This window comes from Podarcis bocagei, assembly GCF_964188305.1.
Source record: "Podarcis bocagei genome assembly, chromosome: 13".
Taxonomy (NCBI): Eukaryota; Metazoa; Chordata; class Lepidosauria; order Squamata; family Lacertidae; genus Podarcis; species Podarcis bocagei.
In genome coordinates, this window is record NC_138138.1 from 27,183,904 (window position 1) to 27,198,828 (window position 14,925).

General features: G+C 45.9%; 1 protein-coding gene across 1 annotated transcript in view; it reads right to left on the minus strand.

The window, feature by feature from the left end:
- The window catches only part of RARA (retinoic acid receptor alpha), a 191,530-nt gene extending 187,381 nt beyond the window's left edge, over positions 1–4,149 (minus strand). The window contains exons 1-2 of the mRNA XM_081168685.1: positions 3,982–4,149; positions 3,739–3,811 (exon numbers count right to left, since the gene is read on the minus strand). The gene's annotated coding sequence lies outside the window, so the exon portion shown is untranslated. The remainder of the gene's footprint in view (positions 1–3,738; positions 3,812–3,981) is intronic.
- Between the last annotated feature and the right edge of the window lie 10,776 nt (positions 4,150–14,925).

A 14,925-nucleotide genomic window follows, 5' to 3' on the forward strand; every position in this document is an offset into this window, starting at 1 on the left:
CCCAGAACTCCAAAAGTCCCAAATTATTTATTCATTCCTGGATAGAAAGGACTGACAAAACCCGGGACCAGGAGGAAGAGACGTTGGATGAAGATTGGAAGAAAGTTTTAAAAAATTTTTATTTAGGATTGTTTTGTAAAATTAATGAGTATTAGAAAAATGTTGGAACGAAATTATTTGGCTTTAGCAGAAATGTTAAAAAGAACTATGCAAGAATATAAAAAAATTCCTTCCAGTAGCACCTTAAAGACCAACTAAGTTAGTTCTTGGTATGAGCTTTCGTGTGCATGCACAATTCTTCAGATACCTTAAAACAGATTAAGGTAATTTAATGACAGAATATTATGAAAAATGGGAAGGATTTGCTGTGATAATTAATAACTAGAATACAAAAAAGGGAGGTGTGAGGAGGTCGATGAAATAAGGTAATGACAATCAAGGATTTGAGAATATTGGATCTGTTTTTAAATTTTTGTGGTTTACTTTTGTTTTTTGATTTTGATGTATTATGTGTTTTGGTTTTGCTTTTTGCTTTTGATTTTTATCGATTTGTATTGTTTGGTTGTTGTTTGTTTTTCCCTTGTTTTTTCTTCTTCTTTGTCTTTTTGTTTTTTCTGTAATTTTAAAATGCTTAATAAATATCATTAAAAAAAAACAAATTATTTAGTCATTCCTATAGCAGCCTGGTTCCTTCTAGATGCATTAGAATACAATTTCCATCAACCCCAACCAGCACTACCAGAGAATAACCGCTATGGTGTTCTTTTATTTTGCTGAAAGCCGCCCAGTGTGGCTGGGGCAACCCAGATGGGTGGAATAACAATAATAACAACAATTCTCTACAAGCTTTTATTGACTCCTGGGGATTGTTTTGATTTTTCTTTCCTGCTAGGAAGACCCTAGTACAAATTTGTGAGTTTGTCTGAGAAACATCACAAATAAGGCGGCGCTAGTTTTTTTTTGGGGGGGTGTATGTGGGGGGCAGAGTATGAAGCCAGGGTGTGTGGATGGAAATTGGAGTACACTGAGCACAAACCAGGCCATTGTATAAGTCAGCACTTCTTGCAGACGTTGTGTGTCTCGCCTCCCCATCTCACGAGGCTGAGTCATCTACACAAATCACTTTTATTGTGCAATGTGCTTAAGCACCTCTATCTTGGGTCGCCTTGCAAAATCCCTACAAAGAGTGGGGCATAACTAATCGGGCATTTCGCAGATGAGGTAACTGGAGCCAAGCCATTTTGCTGCCTGAGGCAAAGGTAAAGGTGGCAGCACCACTCCCCCCCCCCTACATATCTATATACAGAAGCCAACTCAACTAGCAGCTGAATCTTCTAACACTGGCAATGGGGACCACCCGTAAGGGAAGCAGGCTAGTTTAGCGGGGTGCGGCACAATAGCGCTTTCCTACAACCCCTCGGTGCTGCTCTCTGCCCCCACAATATCTGCCACCTGAGCCAGCTACCTCATTCTGTCTAATGGCAGGGCTGGCCCCGACTGAGACCAGCAGAGGGGACTTGCCCAATGGCATCAGCAATCTATGATGAGAAATGGATTTGAACCCACACATCTGTTCAACACAGCCAAGAAAAATACGCAGGCCTCCATCTGTACTACACATTTAAAGCAGCGTGATACAATTTTAAGCAGTCATGGATCTTCTCCAGCCCCCCCACCCCCCCAAAAAAAGAATATTGGGAACTGTAGTTTGTTAAGCTATCTGAAAGATGAAAGGAGACTGTTGTTCCCCTGACAGAACAACAGTTTCCAAAGTGGTTTTAATAGCCAATCCCTCTTCCCAGGGAACTCTGGGAATTGTAGCTCCTTGAGGGAAATAGGGGTCTCCTAACCACTCTCAGCTCCCTTACGTTTCTCTGGGAGAAGATCCACAACTGTTTAAATTGGTATGATACTGTTTTAAAACATATATGGCAAATGGGGCCCGAGCATAGCTGTCAACTTTTCCCTTTTCTTGCGAGGAATCCTATTCGGAATAAGGGAAATTCCCTTAAAAAAAGGAAAACGTTGACAGCTATGGGCCCGAGGGAGGCCTAAGCAGCTAAGGAGTTGATCATGGGAGCTTGATCAACAGCTACTAACTTGCCGTGTGGGACACTGGCCTCAAGCTCCCCATCTGAAATGGGGCAACTAATCTGTCACCCTACAGACATGGTTGAACTGCAACTGCCATCAACCCTGGCCATGCTAGCTAGGACTCATGGGAGCTGTAGTTCAGCAACACCTAGATGGCTACAGGCTAGCCACTCGTATGTTTTTTTTTTAATGTACATCTTTTCCAGTGTTAGAAATTTGAGATATGAAAGCTTGGAGCTAAATTGCACCTTAAACCTGGGTTATGGGAGCAACAACAGAATGTCTAGGCACGCTTTTTTAATAGCAAGAATACAAAGCTGAAAATGAATGAACCAAAACAACAACAAACCTATGGTTACATGAAACATACTCAATAAACACACAAGACGTAACCGGTTGTACTTTTGAATAAATAAGGTATACTGTTCATTGTATCAAATTGTAGATTTCAACGGAAATCTCATAAAGTTCAACGAAAAAAGCAGAAGACCCAGTGGATCAGTTCATTCTCTAGTCAGTTCATGCATAAGGTCCATAAATGTATAAGTGTCTATTCCACCTGTCTGTTAATAAGATCCACTATCCTGTAATATTACAGGATAGTGGATCTTATTGCATAGTAGTGGTTGCAATATTACATATGAGCCTGTTCTACTGATGAAGCCTAGGATGGCAAAACAAGGCTAATATTCCGGAAATCCTTGTCTTAGACTCTGTGAAAGGATTCTGTGGAACTGTAATAACCCTTCATGTGGATTATTGGACTCTATGAACAGACAGGTGGAATAGACACTTATACATGTATGGACCTTATGCATGAACTGACTAGAGAATGAACTGATCCACTGGGTTTTCTGCTTTTTTCGTTGAACTTTATGAGACTTCCGTTGAAATCTACAATTTGATACAATGAATAGTATACCTTATTTATTCAAAAGTACAGCCGGTTACATTACTGAAAATGAATGAACTGCAGCTAAAATATGATGTTCATTTTTCACACAGTCTAGTCCTTCCCCTGCCCACCCCCCTAATATTCTTAAGAGGGCCTCTTCTCCAATCTTCAGAGAGTAGCTGGAAGTGGGGAGGCAGAAAAAGGTCCTCCTTTCCTTCCATTCTGCAGTTTTAATCTGAAATTTTAGGTGCAAGACTGCGCCCAGAGCTCAGAAACTGCTTGCGCTAATGAAATTCCACGTCGCAAAATGCGTCTGAACAATGGGAGTTCCGAACACCGATCTTGCCATATCTCTCAAGTGTGCGCATGAGGTTACTACCCCCAGTCTGTTGAAAGACCCTGAGCTGCCCCAAGGCACCATGAATGGACGAGCGGCATTTGAACCCAGCTCTAAGGTCAACTCTCCACCATAACGCCACCAGCCTAGACACTTGTTTTTCTCAGCACCAACCGTAGGACAAACTATAGATGCTAAGCAAAGTTCTCAACACCAAACACACCTGAGTTCCCAGGAGGGGAATCCCCCCCAAAAATTATCCCAACTAAACCGAGGATGATCTGGATTCCCCGCTGAAAGGGGATTCCATGGCTGAATTTAAAGGGGAGCACTTTGCGAGCTGGGGGGGGGGAGGAGGAGGAAGAGAGGGAATTGGTGCCAAAGTGGAGCAGTCACAGATTCAGCTACTCACCTCCCGTGCACAACTTTTAAGTGGGAAGAGGTCTCTGCATGGCCAGCATCTGCGGACTGGGGGGCTGTGGAATCTAATATCAGACAAGAGGAAGAAAAGGGGGAAGCAAGGTTTAAAACATTTTATTTTTAAATGGCAAAGCATTCTCTTTGTACCTTTAACGCAGCGAGGGATATATTCTTTTAGCGGGGCGGGTTGGCATGTGAGGGAAGCGAGGGACAGAGAGCTGAGCTTTCTTTTTACCTTGTCCAGGTCCAGGGGGGCTGCCGAGGGAGCCGGGTCTCCTCAGGTCCTGGGGGAAGCCCTCCTTCGGTGGCGGGCAGGATTCCCCCTCCGTCTCGCTCAGCGCATGGACTGTCTGCACACGCTGCAAGGCGAAGTCCGCTCCCACTGGGTCCTAACACCCTCCTTTCCCCTCGTCCAGGCCCCTCTGCGCTCCCCACAGCTGCTGCGACGACGAGGCGGCGAAACGACGCCGCGCCGGGTTTGTTTGGAAACTTCCAATTCGGCGCCAAAGGTCGCTCGGGAAGAGACGCGGCGGGGCAGGGCGAGGGCGAGTCCAAAGTTCGCTGCCACAAGCCGGAGTCGGAAATCGATAGGAGGTGCTGCTGCTGCAGCTGCAACCGATTTTGCAGGCTTTGCTTAGGAGGCAAGCGGCGTTTCCTCTGGGCGGGATCCACCTCGGAAGGGCCGCCGCTGCTGCTCCGCGCATTATTCGCCCCTCGGAGCTAATCCGAAGGCTTACTTGCTTATTCAGTTGCGTGTGGACGCCGCCTTTCCTCCAGGGGGCTCGAGGCGGCGCACATAGTTCTTCTGCTCCCCATTTTACCCGCACAACAACCCCCGTGAAATAAGTTAGGCTGAGAGTTGAGTGGCCGCCCCCAAGGTCGCTTCATTGGCTGAGTGGGGATTTGAACCCAGATCTCACAGGTGGAGTAACGGGGGGGGGGGGGGCGGAGCTCACACAAATTCGAAGCAAAGCACTATTTCAGCATTTATTGGTTGTCTCCAATGGTTTAAAAACTTTTTAAAAATGAAATTCATATTGGCATGATGGTTATAATAAAAAACCCCAACAACAATAGCAATATATTTGTACCCTGCCCATCTACCCGGGTCGTCCTAGCCACTCTGTGCAGCTTCCAGCATACATAAAAACAGAATTAAACATTAAAAGCTTCCCTAAACAGGGCTGCCTTCAGGTGTCTTCTGAAGGTTGTATAGTTACTTATCTCTTTGGCACCTGATGGGAGGGCGCTCTATAGGGTGGGCACCACCACCAAGAAGGCCCTCTGTCTGGTTTCCTGTAGTATATTGGTACCTCACGTTAAGTACTTAATTCGTTCCGGAGGTCCGTACTTAACCTGAAACTGTTCTTAACATGAAATACCACTTTAGCTAATGGGGCCTCCTGCTGCCGCCGCACCGCAGGAGCACAATTTCTGTTCTTATCCTGAAGCAAAGTTCTTAACCCAAGGTACTATTTCTGGGTTAGCGGAGTCTGTAACCTGAAGCATCTGTAACCCGAGGTACCACTGTAGTAGTAATAATAGTAATAGTAATAATAATAATAATAAATATTTAAATTTAGCACTGTCAGTGGAAAGCTATTGCAAATGGGGCCCTGCCCCACCATTATAGTCTAATATGGCAAATGGGTCACTGCTCCACAGGCCTCAGCCAGCCTTCGCCTGCCTGCCTTCTGATTTTCAGGGCTTGGTTTTGCCTGCCAGCTTCCTCCCAGTTTTGCTCTCAGAGGAAAATGGAGGAGAAAATTATCGGGAGAGAATGGAGGCAGAAGCATACTTAGTGGGCTGCCCTTGGCTCTGGCTCCATGCCCTTGGCCCTGCAAGTCTCAATGAGTGCCAGCCCTCCACTGCCCCATACCCATTTAAAACATATGGATTAGTCAATGTGAGATTTAACCGAAATTTGATAAATTTACATACAAGGAAGAACAGCAGTTTTGAAGAAAACACACACTTTCTTTGCCCTAAGGTGCATGCAGGAGTCACTGGGGCCATCATCTTAAGCCGTGTACACACTTTTATCTCCAAAGCACATTCTCCTCAAAAGAATTTGGGGCACTGTAGTTTGTTAGGGGTTGCTGGGATTTCTAATTGGCCCCGTCTGCAGAGCAGAGCACCTGAAGCAGTCGTGACTTTTCCCCCAGGTGCTGAGATTTGTTCGGAGACTCCTTGTCACAGGAGCATCAGTAATCACACAGTTCAAAGGAGGAGTTTACTCTTTTATTAGGGGGGGAAATCATTCTCTGGAGGGTTGGTTGAGTGTCAGGCCTAATAAGCAGAGAAGCTCATTCCTGGTGGTCTTCCTCCGTGAAAATCACTTGCTGAACTTGCCAGTCCCCACCTCCTCACCAGGGCTTTCCCCAAGCAATTGGAGAATGGACCTGCGTACAGCCAACCTCTCCTTCGCCCTCCTTCACCCTGGGAGACAAGGGTAAAGGGGAGCTTGTCGCAGCAGGAGAGACACACCCAAGATATTTCACCAGCCTGACTCTTGGTCTCCCTCATCCCACTCTTCTGCCACAAACTCTCCCCTCTCATTAAGCCCGGTCACCTCCTCAGCTTCTGACACTTCCTCCTCTTCTCCCTCTGACCGCCCCATCATTGTTCCACCCCAGCTCCCTGGACTCTGAGCCCCTTCTTCCCTTGGTGGTTCCCCAACTGGTTCCTCCCACCATTCCTCTGTGTCCAGGCAGTCCATGACACAGACCTACAGTTCCCAGAATTCCCTGGGAAGAGGTACTGAGTGTGAATCGCCACAACATCTACAGTGGCACCTTGGGTTACATACGCTTCAGGTTACAGACTCCGCTAACCCAGAAATAGTACCTCGGGTTAAGAACTTTACCTCAGAATAAGAACAGAAATCGTGCTCCGGCAGCGCAGTGGCTGCAGGAGGCCCCATTAACTAAAGTGGTACCTCAGGTTAAGAACAGTTTCAGGTTAAGAACGGACCTCCAGAACGAATTAAGCTCTTAACCCAAGGTACCACTGTATAAACATTATTTGGGAACGCCAAAATCAAGAGCAGAAGCAGTTAAGTGCAGTGGTGCCCGGTGCCCATTGGGACTGGAAGATGGGTAGCTCGGGCAATAGGTGGAGCCCAAGCTAACAGCAGGCAGAGCGAACTCGTTCCAGTTTCGCCCCTGCTGAATTCTACACTGAAACAGAGGAGGAGGAAGCCGACAGGATCACCCCTTTGGACTGGTCTTAATTAAGAATCCTGTCCCACCTTGTGTTGCCTGGGGGGGCAGTTTGTCCCCTTTTCTAGCACCCCTGTTCACCGGTGGTGGGGAAATTGGGGGGCCACGCTGAAGGAAAATCACAATTCATCTTTTTCTAAGCAAGCGGGAAGGGCTGTGTTGGAGAACACCTGCTTGGCATGCAGAAGGGCTCAGCTTCAATCTCCAGGTACGGCGGGAATGTCCCTTGCCTGAAACCCCAGCCTTCTGCCGCCTGTTTGTGTAGGTAATATTAAGCTAGCTGGACCAAAGGTCTGACACGGTATAAGGCAACTTCCTACATCTCTAAGTTCAAACTAGAAAACAATTGTTTTAAGTGCTTCTTTACCAGAGTTCACTGCAGCCCTATTCGTATTTCGCGAGCTGGTAGCTTGAGCTACGGGGGCTGGTTCTGCACACTTCTGCATTTTAACTTAGCACATAACTTAGAACTGGTTCACACATGCATGTATATCATTCAGTTACAGTTAACAATATATTGAGGTTTACACAAGTCCGTGTCCAATTTGTCTTTTCGTAATATACTCTTTTTTAAAAACCCTGCAATATTGGTCAGCTTTACCGTCCTATTTCACATGGAGTGGGGGCCTAAGAAAGAGCACAAGTTGCCTAAGGCAAACTGGTGTTTTATGCTGTTGTCAGTTTTATTGCATTTTAAAGTAGCTTTTGTTCTACTTTTTCTGTGTTTACATGAGACAGTTGGGAGGGGCATGTGACGGTTTTTAGGGCTGCAAAGCAGCAGAGAAATAATGTTACAAACAAAGGGAGTTTATCAGTGCATCTGAAGAAGTGTGCATGCACACGAAAGCTCATGCCAATAACAAACTTAGTTGGTCCCTAAGGTGCTACTGGAAGGAATTTTTTATTATTATTTTGTTTTGACTACGGCAGACCAACACGGCTACCTACCTGTAAAAGGAGTTTATGACAGAGATTTAAGTAAGGGGGGGGGGGGCTGTTTAGGAGAAAAAACACACAAGCTCTTGGTTGCTTAGTCACTACACAAAATCCCAGCAACTTGGACTACTTGCCCCTTAATTAATTAATACCGGCCTCGGCTCAGTATACCTGAAGGAGCATCTCCACCCCATCGTTCAGCCCCGAGGGCCTTCTCTCACTACAAGAAGCGAAGTTACAGGGAACCAGGCAGAGGGCCTTCTCAGTAGTGGCGCCCGCCCTGTGGAACGCCCTCCCATCGGATGTCAAAGAAATAGAAAACTACCTGACGTTTAGAAGACATCTGAAGACAGCCCTCTTTAGGGAAGTTTTAATGACTGATGTTTTAATGTATTTTTAACCTTTTTTTGGAAGCCACCCAGAGTGGCTGGGGAAACCCAGCCAGATGGGCAGGGTATACATAAAATTATTATTATTATTATTAACAACACCCTTTGGGTGAGAAATGCTGCATTCACTGCAATATGGAAGTTCCCTCTGGGACAGCTCCTTTTGCCCATGGGGTTCCCACTTCTTGCTGCAGACGTCAAGCAACAAAGGTGCACATGGGAAAATACTCTTTTGTCTACCCTCTTTTGCGAAACGGATGAAGCGTGAGATGATGGTTGTCTATTAAAGCTCCAACTGTAGAACTTTCTGCATTTTGCGCCTTGTCCTTTCCGGCATCGGCATCTTCAGTGCATCAACTTTCCATTGTATCTTGTTCTATGCACAGCTCCACCTATATTATTAGATTAGCCCTCTAGGACTGTTGCAAATTCCATAGTTGCTCAGCACATTCTTCATCGGGCAAAACAGGGGCTTAATTATGAATCACTTTATGCAGGGCTCCATTGATTATTGAGAATCCTGGGGCTTTCCCTCCCAAGTTTCATTCTGCATATGATCTCACAGCAGTGGCTTTCCTACTGTATTCCAGTGAAACCTGAGAGTTCCTCTGAAACTCCTCAACGAGAAAAATCTCGGTTACTTTAGGAACATAGGAATCTCTCTTGTTCTAAGTCAGTCCATTAGTCCATTCAGCTTAGTACTGACAACACAAACTGGTAGCAAGTCTCCAGGGTATTTGCTGTTGTTGTTTCAGTCAAGAGACCCTCGGAGCCCTACCTGGAGATACCAGGGATCAAACCTGGGACTCTCTGCATGCAAAGTTGATGCTCTACGGCTGAGCTACAACCCTTCCCCAACTCATCTCTGGCTCCAGTTCACAGTCATAGAAGTGGGGCTTGCTCTAGAGGCGGTTGCTTGCTTCATGTGAGACAATGAGGAGACCAAATGAGCCTGAACTATGCTTCATCCGAGTTGATGCTGTGTCTGTCCTCTGCATGCATCCAGAATCTTTGCAATATGCAGATTCCTCCGCAGCAGGTGCAGGAAGCTTGAAGCTAGATCCATGCAAACCTGGTTTTCTCCCCTCTGGATAGATTTCCCCAGGGAATTAAAATAGCTGGTACAGCTTATGTCGAACCAACCCAGGATATATTCTCATGCAGGGCAAATGCAACAATTATCCAAATTTTTTGTTAACGGGGCAGTTGAAATTATTAGGAAGGCCGGGCACTTTCCCAGTTAAGATCTAGGATTCAGAGAAATATTACTGGGGTGAGACAGGAAGGCAGAGGTTTACATCAGTGAAATGATGCACAGAAGATAATACTGGTGCAGTGGTTGGAGCGCAGGACTAGGACCTGGGTAACCAGGGCTCAAATCAGCACTCCCAGGGTGAGCTTGGGACCAGTCACTCATCTCTCAGCCTAACCTACCTCACAGGGTTGTTGTAGGGATAAAATGGGGGGGGCGACCATGTGTGCTACCTTGAGCTCTGGAGGAAAGGAAGGCTATATGTGTAGAAATAATGGAAGTGGGTGGGTTATGGGGGGGGGGCTATCTCTCACTACCAAAATGCGTGTGACAATTTACTGAAATGTATTGGTAGCAAGTTCAGGAATTAACTTTTGGAATTTACTGCCACAGGATATAATTCTATGTCTAAAGGAAAATATTATGAAAATGATCTACAGGTGGTACATGACCCCAGTCAAGCTAGCAAAAATCTATCATTTGCCTGACAATAAGTGTTGGAAGTGTAAAGAAATTGAAGGTACCTTTTATCACCTTTGGTGGACGTGCCCGAAGATTAAGGCTTTCTGGGAAATGATATATAATGAAATGAAAAAGGTACTTAAATGTACTTTCCCTAAGAAACCAGAGGCCTTTCTCTTGGGCATTGTCGGCCAATTGGTGTCAAAGAAAGATAGAATTTTCTTTATGTATGTTACGACAGCAGCAAGAATACTCATCGCAAAGTATTGGAAGACACAAGATCTACCCACCGTGGAAGAGTGGCAGATGAAAGTGATGGACTATATGACACTGGCTGAGATGACTGGCAGAATCCGTGATCAGAGGAAAGAGACGGCGGAAGAGGACTGGAAGAAATTTAAAATTTACCTTAAGAACTATTATAAAATTGATGAATGTTAAAATGCCGAGGTGTGGAGACAAAAAGGGATACAGTGACATAAGATTAAGTCAAAGAAAGGACTAAGAGGACATATATCTGATAAAAATTGCTTAGAAGCTGCTGAAATAATTCAGTAAATTGGGATGCAGAAAGGGGAGGTATGGGGGAGTCCGAGAAATGAGGGTTATGAAAAAAAGGCTATGAAACTATACATGTTTGTTTGTCTTTTTATTTGTTTGTATTGTTTAAAAAATGTTGTAAAACCAATAAAAAATTATATATATATATAAAAAAGGATATAATTCTATGTCTATGAATATCCCTTCAACTAGTTTGGTACAGTGGGTTGATATGAAAATATTCCAGTTGTGGAAGAGTCCTCTCTATCCGTTTTCTCTTCCTTTCCTCCATTCTTTCTCCTTCCTTTCATCTCTCTCCCAGCCCAAACTGGAGTGCAAGCTCCATGAAACGGGACCATTTTCATTTCCCCCTTTCGTTTATTGTGCAAAGCAACGCATGCAACCATGTTGGCAACGTTATAGAAAAGAATACCAAGACGAGAAAAGTTCCTTCAGGGTCAGAACTTCACATCAACGTACCTCTGGTCAAGCTGTCGGGGGGGCCTCGTGTATCACGCTCCGATCTCCGCACGATTGCGCTGAAGGTCCAGCGTGGATCCAGTTCAGGGACTGAAGGTCTTGCAGCAATTGGACACAGATGCAAGAAAAAACAACCACCAAGAGCCCTGTGCAACCACACCCTCGGCGCTTCTTGTTAAAGGAAGGATTCAGCCCGTTCTCCCCCTCTGGGCTTTTAGTAATCAGAATCAGCTCCTTTCTTTTTTTAATGTCTGGCAGATGGAAGGATTATTTTTTCTAAAAAAGGTTGTTTTTTTCGCGTTTGAACTCTGACTTGAAATGAGGTGAGAGTTTGAGTTTGGTATCTCTGGGGGGGAAAGATTACATTGCTCCTCTCCCTTAATGCACACCCCCCCCCCGAGGTATTCCTGACATCTCCCTTATGTTGGCTCAGAATTAACTTCTGGATTAAATTCATCATGCGGGATTTCAACCGGCAAGTTTTAATTAGCAACAACAACAACAACAACAACAATAATAATAATAATAATAATAATAATAAAGGAGAGAGTGGTAGGGCCCCCAGTTTGTGCAGAAGCCACCTTCTGAATCCCAGGTGTGTGAGGAGAGCTCTGGGCACCGCAGTGAGAGAAAGGCTAGGTGACAGAGCAACCTGAACCTTGGCAGGAGGCGGAAGGATGGGTGAAGCTGACATCATCCCATCCAATTTCTACCGCTTCTCTTTGCCTGCCCACCTCAGCTCTTCTCCTGCCTGTAATAGCTGGAATTAAGGCATCCCTAAATCCTCTTCCCTCTCCCACCAGGGCACATAGTGATAAAAGAGAAAGAGACAGTAGTCAAGGGACGTTCTGTGTCCAACTAGGAGTGCAATAATCTGGAGACAAATAAAATGCATGGGACCAGCAGCTCTTAAAATAGGCACACATTACTCCGCAACCCCTGCTCCCATCAGGCACAGTGACCAATACGCCATGCTCACTTGCCCAGACTCTCATCCCAGGTTTCCTCAAATGATACCTCCGGTGCCACACCCAGGGGAGAAACAAGGCTGATCAGTCTCTCACCCTATAATAATAATTTATTATTTGTACCCCGCCCACCTGGCTGGGTTTCCCCAGCTACTCTGGGCGGCTTCCAACAAAGATTAAAAATACCCTAGATTTCCTTTCCTGCTCGTCTCTTACCCTGGAGCCATTACTCTCACCCTCTTATAAATAGGCGGCTTACAAATCCCAGAATAAAAACAGCACACGCCTTTTGCCAGCAGCAGAGTGTAAGACTCTATAGTGCAGGGGTAACCAATACACTGTCCTCCAGATGTTCCTGAACTCCAATTCCCACCAGCCCCTGACCAACATGGGAGTTGCAGTCCCAACTACAACAGGAAGGCACCAAGTTGGCCATCACAGATGATATAAAGCAAGCCTTAAGATACAGAACACCCCCCAAAAAAAATCAGTGGATTCAAAATTACAGGCAACACCCTCCCCCATTTACGAGTGCTCAATATGTGCGTGATTGCACACACGTGCATCGCACCAAACACGGAAGTGACCCCAAAACATCATGGAACAGGGCAGAACCAGGTGTTTGCAGGCTTTTCCAATAGTGTTTTTCGAATATACACAATTTCACTGACGTGCATGTTACCTAGGAATGTAACTCTCGCTTAAGTGGGAAGGTTGCCTGTGCAAAATTTGTAAGTCGTGGGCAGGTGGAGGAAGGGGGAAAGGTATTCACTGGGTGCTAAAAAGACTACAAATGTAATGCCTAGCACGTCTCTCTTTGGGGAGCGTGCACCACAGACTTGTCAAACCTTGGCTCCACCAGCTGTTTTGACCTACAACTCCCATCAGTCTAGCTAGTCTAGCCCATAGCCTGGGCTGAAGGGATTTGCAGTGCAATATTGGGAAGGCACCAGGCTGGGGAAGGCTGGCTAACCATAACCAGGGTGCCACCACTGAGAAGGACCTTTCCTCGGGAGACCTCACATGGTGGAGATGGAAGGGCCACTGATTTCAGGGTCCGAGTATATACAAGAGGGAAGTGATGCTTCAGGTAACCTGTTTTCAAACTCTCTAGTACACTGGAGACCGAGACCAACACTTTGAATCAGGAGTGGAAGCCAACGCAGATGCTAATGGCCTAATATGATCAAATCACCCAGAGCCCATTAAACAGTCTTGCTATTCTGGACAAACAGCAGCTTTCAAAGGCAGCCTGACACATTGCAGTCAAGTGACCCAAGCAGGGCTGTATCCAGCAGGTACAATTCATCAGCGACTCCAATATATCCCGTAATGGTGAACACCTAAAGCACTGATTAGCTGCCCTTTAACCTCCTTGTCCTACTCACAGGAAGGGTAATAAATGATAAGGCAGCATCTCTCCCTTCTTCCAAATCTCCACGCATGCCTTTTGAGTAGGCTGCAGAATCTCATGTAAATTATTGAGTTGGGAGCAAATAATTGGGCGATGGGCATTTATTCTGGATTAAGGCAGAGCAGGAGGGCTTGACCTCACATGAACAACGCAGCGCACACCAGCAGCAGCTGTAAACCAAGGTAGGAGGAATTCAGAGCAACCTCATTTCTGTCTGCTACCTTCCGACAAGGGGGACACGGAGTCGCTCCAAACTTTACACTTGGATTGCCGAGGCTACGGCCAGAGGCATGTCTGAGCCCCGGATTTCTTTTTCGCTGCTTCATTACCGGGGAAGACGGGCCTGAGAAGACCAACGGCCCGCTCATTAGAAACTGCTGATGAGGCTGTTCTTGAGGCTGTGTGGGAACCGGCTGAGAGATCAAAGCAAGCTGATGTGATTCAGAACCCAATTAAGGGCTTTGGATGCGGGGAGTGGGGGGGGGAGGAGAGGGGGGGAGAGAGAGAGAGAGAGAGAGAGAGAGAGAGAGAGAGAGAGAGAGAGAGAGAGAGAGAGAGAGATGAAGATCCCACTTGCTACCTTGTTCCCAGAAAACAAGCAGAAAGTGGACAGAAGCAAAACCACCCCGTCCAGGGTTTGTGGGGAAGACCTGCTTAGGTTTCTACTGCAATTAATTTTCCAGGGAGATTTCTGTCCCTTGATGTGGGCAGACACGCTGCAACAGAGTTGGGAGTTTCAATGTTTTCCATGAAAAGTTAATCAAACGTATGGTGAATTTATGCAAATACCTTGAGAGTAAAAAGCCAAGCACAAAAGAATTTCAGATTCTCCTCTAAGTGACATTTTTCTTTCCCCATATTTATTTGCCTAATTAATTGATATAGCTGCTCCATAGCAGAAGTACTTAGGAAGCCAGTGCGGTATAGTGGTGAGTGTCAGACTAGGACCTGGGAGATCAGGGTTCAAATCCCCACTCAAGTCATGAAGCTCACTGGTTGACCTTGGGCCAATCACTGCCTCTTAGCTTAACCTCAAAGGGTCATTGTAAGATTAACTGAGGAGGGTATGTGTGTGTGAACCATGCATTCTTTGGAGAAAAAGGTGGGATATAAATGCAATGAAGAAGCTCCCCTGCTTACCTGCTTAAAAATGCTGAAGAGGCTAGCCAGATGGAGATGTCAGTCGCCAGCCTGGCAACCAGAGGCGGTCACAGTTGGACCCGCACCAGTTGCAAAATGAGCCTGGCTAATTTCAAACACTGGCCATGTGTTAAAGTATCTTGCAGAAAAACACTCCCCCACCCCCCGCCCCATAGCATAAACATTTGAACATGTCCTGAGAAGTCACTAGAAAATTAAGTCTCTCCCAGAAAGTGGGCCTTCACTGTACCTATGTGCTCCTCTCCCCTAGCTAACACTCCCTGCTAACATTTATTCAAGTCTGTGGGGGCACTTTTCATCTATCTTTTCCCTATCCACTCCCAACCCCATAGACTGAAAACATGAATTCCAGATGG